This window comes from Pleurodeles waltl, chromosome 11, assembly GCF_031143425.1.
Source record: "Pleurodeles waltl isolate 20211129_DDA chromosome 11, aPleWal1.hap1.20221129, whole genome shotgun sequence".
In the NCBI taxonomy this organism is placed as follows: domain Eukaryota; kingdom Metazoa; phylum Chordata; class Amphibia; order Caudata; family Salamandridae; genus Pleurodeles; species Pleurodeles waltl.
This window is the reverse complement of record NC_090450.1, coordinates 74,033,385-74,041,399: the sequence shown is the minus strand read 5'-3', so window position 1 is coordinate 74,041,399 and position 8,015 is coordinate 74,033,385.

Below are 8,015 nucleotides of genomic sequence, written 5' to 3'. Positions count from 1 at the left end.
GGAAAAATTGAAAAAATGTTTTCTGTTACAATGCCACCAAGTTTGAGGTTGATGTATTCATCGCACCCTGGAACGGGATTTGTTCCACCCATTTGCTGGAGTACAACTTTGGTGTGGGAAATAGTCAGATAGATGTTTGATAATGCCAGGGGCAGCTCCTTCGCAGTGGCAAAGGAGCGTCACCCCTCTGGCTAAGCCAGGAGCTGAAAAATGAAATGATATATCGTTATCAATTTATTTTTCAGCTTCTGGCTCAACTAGCAGTTTTTGAAGGTAGAGGTGGGACTGGGCCATGGGAGGAGGTAAAGGTGAGGGGGAGTGAGGTCTGTGCACTTATAAGTGCACATATGTGTTTGGCCCGCCATCTCAGGCTGGCCAAACACATATGCACACTTAGGTTTCTCCAACCTGGCTGAGTTACTCAGCCGGGTTGGCGTAACTGCACAGGCACCAGTACACTGTTTGGGTGGCAGAACAAGGTACTTAGACCAATCCTGGCACTACTCTCATACTAGGTTTAACATGAGAGCAGCACCAGCATTGCTGGGGAGCCTGTGCTGGTGTCCCAGTGAATACTGGGACACCAGAAGAAGAGCAGAGGATCGAGGCGGCTGGCGGCAGTGACCGGAACAGTTATGTTTTTTTTAATTACTTTTTTATTCTGCCCCCTCCTTGTCCCTCCTCCCGCCCGCCCCTCCCCTTAAAATTTGCTGCAACCGCCACTGGTTAATGCCTACAAACTCACGAATGTTTGGGCATGCATATACTGAAAAGCAAAACACTCCTTGTTCCTCCCACTGCTGACCCTTTGATTCTGCTTTACCACTGCATAATTCTACTCACTTTGACAAAAAATTATACCAATTATTAAAGGCATTTATGCCTGACAGATATCCCTTTGTGATTAAGGTTAGGCATAAACACAATCATTTATGACCATAAACTTAGGTTTACATCCATAAATGCCGTTCTGAATCAGCCCCACAGCTTTTATTTACCAAGGTGGGTAAAGTCAACTTGCAGTCTCACCTAATCCCCAGCTTCATCATGAGAGGGAATGGGAGGAGGGGGGGGTAATCAGGGCTGGACTGGGAACCATAAGAAGTCCCAGCAAATTTTGTTAGACCAGCCCCCATCTGTTGTGTAGTGAGCAAGTGAGCCTGACACCTGCAAGTGGGGACTTGAAGGGGGGTTCTCCTCCAAGACATTTGGGGGAAACGGCAAAAATGGTGCATTCTACTACAGATTTTTCATTATGTATTCAATTGTATTACCTTTTAAAGCATAGTGAATGATGACCTTACAGTGCACCAGGATACAACAATCTTTGTTGGAGCCCTGCAATGATTACCTGCCATCACCCTCTAACAATGCCCATCATCTCTCCATAGACCCTCTCTCACATGTATTGTATTTGTTTTATAGCAACCCTCATACCACAGTAAGGTGTCAGAGCACTTTACATCACACAGGTCTAGATAATTAATAAATAAGTGTGTAAATCAACGTATAGAAAATGTTATATAAGATTATTAGGTGTAGGTATTATCCATACTGATAGGCATTTGTTTTAACAGTGCTTGGTCTCGAGAAACACAAACACAGGATTTAAAATGTGGTTAGGGTTGGCTTTACTAATGTGAATTTATTTCTATCCAAACAAATTCATTTCAGCAACATTAGGACAATGTTTCTAAGCTGTGCCATACAGTTTGGCTGCAGCTCTTTAGCAGTTCACAGCTCACTGTGCTATATTATGATAGTAACTTATGACCTGTAAGTAACAAAGGGATCTCTGTGATGAAAGCAGCATTGCACTAAACTATCCACATCATATACAGTTCTGTTATCAGCATGGTACATGTTCTTTGCAGTAGGCATGTTGACCTGTGCTACTTTATGATGAGTTCAAACTTTCACTAGACAAAACTCTGATCTCTTTCCAGGTGGAAGATTAATCACCAGAGATATCTTGACACTTTTGCTGTTGCTAAAACTCCTGGTTATACAATAAATTCTGCAGTGGGTCCGTTTAAGGCCATAACATATTTCAAAACACGGGGGCTGGAAACAAAAGTTAGTGCTGACTGGATTATGCTGACCTGCAGCATTTGTTACTGGGGGTCAATATAGCAGCACTGCAGCAAAACCAGCCACACCCAGTAACAAAACCTGAACCCAACATTCCAGACACCTCCGCTCCACAGCACTCTCCCATGCTCACACCCCCAGCATCCGTTGCAGCTCCTAAGGAGAACTCGCCTTCTCCTTCACCGCAGGCAAAGCCTGGAACAGCCTCACAACACACCTGAGAACATTTCCCTCTCTCCAGGATTTCAGAAAGGGACACAAGACCTTACTGTTCGAATAGAGCTCAGCAGCATCTTACCGCCTGGATACCCTCATGGGTGACAAGTGTGCTATACAAATCCACTGATTGATTGATTGATGTATGTACCTCAACTAATATATATAATATATATATATATATGGAATTTAAAATATTAAATCTATACTTATCTACACACACCTTCTTAATACTTTGGGAACCCATAGTTTGCCCTCAATATTTTGACTACATAATATTTTGACATACATTTGTAATGTTTTAGCTGCCTTTGATTTGAGTGTTTGTTTATGTGATGGTTGATTCTCATTTCTAATAATAATAATAATAAAAATAATAATAATAAGTGCATTATGCAACTGAAAGGGTTGTTATTCAAAACCATCACTAGAAAAACAGTCATATTACTGAATGTTTTCTAAATGTAAATGTTGTATTACAAGTATATGGCAGCCACATAAGAGTTTTATTGTTTTACTTTTGTGGCTTTTGCTGCGTCTCGCATTTGTTTGAGTTAGATCTATTAGCATTAAAAGGCCCCTCTCCCTGCAGAACTTTAGTACCTTTAAACAAGGGGCTGGGTGGGGATAGGGATGGGGAAAAGAATAGAAATTAATGTGAAAAAACAATTGTGCTGTGTAAAACCATGAATTTGCGCAGGAGAGTGGGGATAAACAATGGAATTAAACTGGTAGTCATGAAAAGGGCTCGATTACTGCCCAGCGAGATCGCACTGCACACAAAATAAAAATAAAAAGTAGTCAAGAACCATGCTAAAATCATGGAGCCTAGTATGTTTTCAGTAGTTGGCCGGTGCTCTCGAGGAGGGATAAACACCGGAAAAGGCATGACATATGCATGCCATTCACTATTTAAAAGGCAAACCCACGAACTAACATAAGTAATGGGCATGACATGGGCGTATTTACAAGCCCACAGAGAGATTACAACAGGGACAGAGCGCTTGCGCGCTCGACCCTAAAAATAATACCCATTGCAGAGCTTGCCAAGGGTAGACCTTTTCATATTGCAAATACTTTTTTTGCAATGCCGTCTGCATGCCTGCCTAGCTCTATGATGTATATAAACTGTTTAGAATAATAATTACCGTGATTTAGTAAAACAATTCATGCAAAGAAAAATAATACATTTATCCCTGAAAGGGCAATTGATTGAAACGATGTGGACAGACAAATCAACGTAAGCAGTGTAAAAACAAGACAGGCCTCCTGTATTATACAGTCTGTATTTGTGACAATCCCTTGTCATAGACGTCTAAAGAACATAGTCAGTAGAGCAATCATGCTGCAATAAAGGATGATTATTTCACAGTTTGAAGCAGCAGACAAATGACATGCCTAGTTAAGCTCAAATGTGGTACTGGAATTAATGGGAAGGTGATACTTTGTGAAGGCTTGGAGATAGCAGTTGGTTATGATTTTAAATGTAACTTATTTTTTTCTTATTTATCTATGATTTCACCACATTGGATGCGGCCATAGCACCAAACTAATATTTAATAAGGTTTTCAACTTTCTCAATTTCTGTCTTGATGATAAGGAACAAGGAACAGATGTACAAAACTCTTTTGCTGTTGCAGACCACGCAGTTCACAAAATCACAACGTAGCAAACCTGTTTTTGAGCCTTTAGGTGGGTTTTGATGTCTGTTGGAGTGTGTCTTTTAAAAGCAATATTAACATAAAAAGCTTGCAATATATTGTGTAATGAAACTGCATAGAAAATGTGTTAACATAGAAAATAATGCACTTGTTTGAGATGTGCCCACGGGGAGTGGCCACCAATGTATACGAAGACTAATGAAACTTATCAATGATGAATTAATTATGTACTAATGTTTTGAATTTGTATTAGCCTATTATAATTAGAGTAATAAATTAGGGTTTTGTTAACTAAATTACTAGGCCTTAGTTAGCGAGGGTTTGGGCCTAGCTGCCTGGTCTCATATTAAACTGTGTTTTTCCTAACATTCAATGTGCTGACCTCCTGAAGGACATAAAACTGTACTTTTCCAGAAGCTAGATGTGTGTAGCCGTAATAATTCTTTCTCATGGTACCCGACTTGCTCAAGGAGACATTCTTGCCGAATGCAACAGTGTAATTCGTAACAGGTGCAAGGCTGCCTGGAGTAGAAAAATACAATGGGACTACTGACTGGAGCATAAAGTGTAACTTTTCTTACCTGACATTCCAACCAATGAAGACGTCAATAACGTCAGCCAATCAACGACATGAGAACTGTGTTTTGTGGAAAATTCTAGAGAAGTGCGTGGAGAATTATTGGACAGAGATAACGATGCACCAAATATTATCCAATGGGGAATTAAGGGCTAGTTCGACAGTTTTGATTTAACCGCATGACCCGAGGAGAAATGAGCCATTATTGGACATTCCACTTTAAGCCATACTTTGCCATTATTCCTTTGAGACTTTGCCGTTTATTCTTCCTGATACTTTAACCATCCTCTATCTAAGTCCTTACTGATACTTACTTCTCCTCCATATGAGGGAAGTGCCTTATTCTTTAGCTATGTCATACTGAGACTTTGTCCTGACCTATCTTTGCTGATGATGAATCGACTGATGTCCTGAGGACGAAGACTGACGCTGTTTGCTGATTCGTTGGAGGGGTAACTATCAAATGCAAAATTGTAATTTTCTATCTAGGTACCAACTGCTCTTTTGATAGAGGCCATAGTTAGATGTTTTCCAAAATTTGTGTTTGCTAAATTGTTTTGCATGAAGCCCAACATGCTGATGCTAATTCGAGGTTAGTTAAGGTGTTCACAAATATTTGATGCAAATAGACAAATGACTGGGTTCTTGCTTTGTTGAATCCTGTACTACTGTGACTTTACTAAGCTGCTTCTTATTAATGATGTGATAATGTTAAATAAATATTCTCTATGAATTGATTAAGAGTGTTCCAATTACAAGGTTTGAAGAGTTACTAATGAGATTGATTGCTAATGAGATTAACGGAGATGATATTAGATTGTAACCAATAGGGAAATAAATAATCTAACTCTTAATTAAATTGGTGTGGTTATTCATGACTGAAAGGTCATGGTGTGCTCTCTTTATTCATTCTTATTAAATGTCATTGATTAACTTTTTGATTAGTCACTAGGAATATTGATTGAGTTATTGACATATTGATTGTGATGGCAAAAAGATATCGCGTACTGGGAAGTCCCCGAACGTGGTCAAAAGGTCCATCGGCCTAGGCGTGTCTCCTTGTAAGTTTACTGATCAAGGTTTCTGACGCGCTAACAGTTTTGGTAGCAGAGGATGGTTTGGCCCTTTGGGGCCCCAGTACGGAAGATTACGGGTTGATAACAGTTTGGTAGTAGTGTGGACGGTTTGGCCCTTGGGGGCGCCAGGACAGCTGTTTGAGAGGATTGATGGTTCGAAAGCTCTGCTAGAAATTGAGGGGTGTAGTTTGGAAGTAAGCATGGTGTATCAGAAAATTGGGTTTTAGGAAAATTATTCTTTTTCGATGATGCAAATTGGAGAGTTGTTGTGCCCCTAATTCCCAAATGACTTTCCCGGAATCTCGGAGCTTGCTGAAGGGAGTTTGAATATGTTCTCGGCGTTCTAGTGATAGTGTGAATGAAGTGAGGTTTTGCGCTTGCACAGCCTATGCATACTGCAGGTGAATTGTGACGTCGTGAGGATTTTAGGCCAAATGATGATGTTTTAGTAGGAGTGTGCGTACTCCACAGTATGAGAGTGGGAAGTCACCGAACTTCATGTGAATGTGGCGCTTTGTGCTAAAAAATTGTCCATGTGGTTGTTGATGATGTACGGACCCTATGTGGTCTAAGACTCCGGAGTATATTGATAAGTGTATGAGACACTTTGTTTATGTTGTAATTTGTGCGTTTTAATAGGACGATGGTGAAATCGACGAGTCAAGTATGAGTCAAAGTGAGTGAACGAAAACTTCGATGGAGATTTGGTGAGTTCTAAATTGCACTAGAACGACTTATTGACAAGTCGAGAGTAAAATTTGAGGGCCAAATTTTCCTTGCGAGTGCGGGATCTGAGAAAGAGAGAGTAGCGGCCGAGGCTAAGAAAAATCTCTGTAAAGTTCTGAAGCGATTGTGTTACCCTTTCCTGTAGTAAACCGGAAATTTGAGTTTTTGTTGGTGCTCACAATAAATTGCATTAGTTTTGTGTTAAACGAGAGTGAGGAAGACAAGCCGCAATACTTTGTCAGCCGCAGTGTGTGTGATTGTGACGTCATTGGAGCCGTTCTGGAATAGGTTGGTTAGTAAGAAGGGTTGCGAACGGATTGACAACCGTCCTTGAGAGTCGATTGGCTGAGAAGGTAGGCGAAGAGAGGTCTGGGAATTAAAGTCTCTTCCTGATTCGATTGTGAACAAAATAAAAGACACAAAAATTAAATTTTTCAAGGCTTTAAAGAGTGCCTTGAGGGGAGATGCACATATTACTGCGAGTGTAGGGGAGGTTACACCGCAAGAAGATACACCGGCTTATGCCGTAATGGAGAAAAAGGGTGTCGCGCCATGTCTTTGGCTAAAGCAATGGTGCAAAGCGACAGAGAAAGAAGGGTGTTTGGCGTTTCCGGAGCACGGAACGTTCAACATAAGGGTTTTGGAAAATTTTGTGGAGGGTGCTAAATGAGCTAAAGCCACCTCCGAGGCCAGCACAGTTTGAGGCATTAGCCATTTGGGAATTGATGGCAATACAACAACAGCAACAAAAATTTGAGAGGAGAATGAGGAAAGCAGAAAAGACACTAGTGGAGGCTAGGTGGGTGTGATAGTGCACAGAGAGTTTGGAGGAGAGAAACAATAGATTGAAGCAGGATGTTTCCAGCAATAGCTCAAGAAGGTGAAGACAAAGGAGGGAAAGCTACTTGTAAGACTGACAAAAGTTCTTCTAAAGATAAAGAGGCTAAGAAGCCCTGGTCGGAGATGGATGACTCAGACGATGATGAGTTCCATAATCAGTTACTGAATGACCGACCTCCGCCATATGCAATAGGTGGCAATAGACCGAGTACTAGTACATGTCGTGTAAGTTCGACTCAAAACAAGGGGCCAATGAATCCGGTACAGGTTAGTCCTGTCCCGATACCAGTTCCGGTGCAGAGTAGTATTAGTGTGTCCACTGCTCCGGATATGCAATCTCAGCTACAGCCACCACAGGTTCAGAGACTTTACCCTGATGTCCCAATCTTAGAGACCACAACGAATCTGATGGTGCCGTCAGAGCCGGCACATTCGAGCCCAAAGCTGATTCAGACTAATCCAACTCCACCTTTACTGCCCGAGGTACAGCAACAAATGATTCCGAATTACACTTCGGTTACCGGACCGCAGTCAGCTATAGCACCAGTAATGAACCAGAATATGGGAGTTAATGCTCCACAGGTTTGGGAAACAGGCAGACAGAAGGCGCCATATCTTTGCCCATTACAGTTGGTCCACCAGTACCATTGTTTGCACAGGCGAAACCTAGTGTATGCGATCAAGGGATAATGACTCAAGAGATGACAAGAGGAGGGTTCGTACGGAGCTCTCAAGGGATGACTCCAGTGGAACCGACATTCGAAAGCTCTAGGTCTTTGTTAGACTTCAGTCCGATTGGGGCCGCTCCAGATGCCATGAGACAATCAG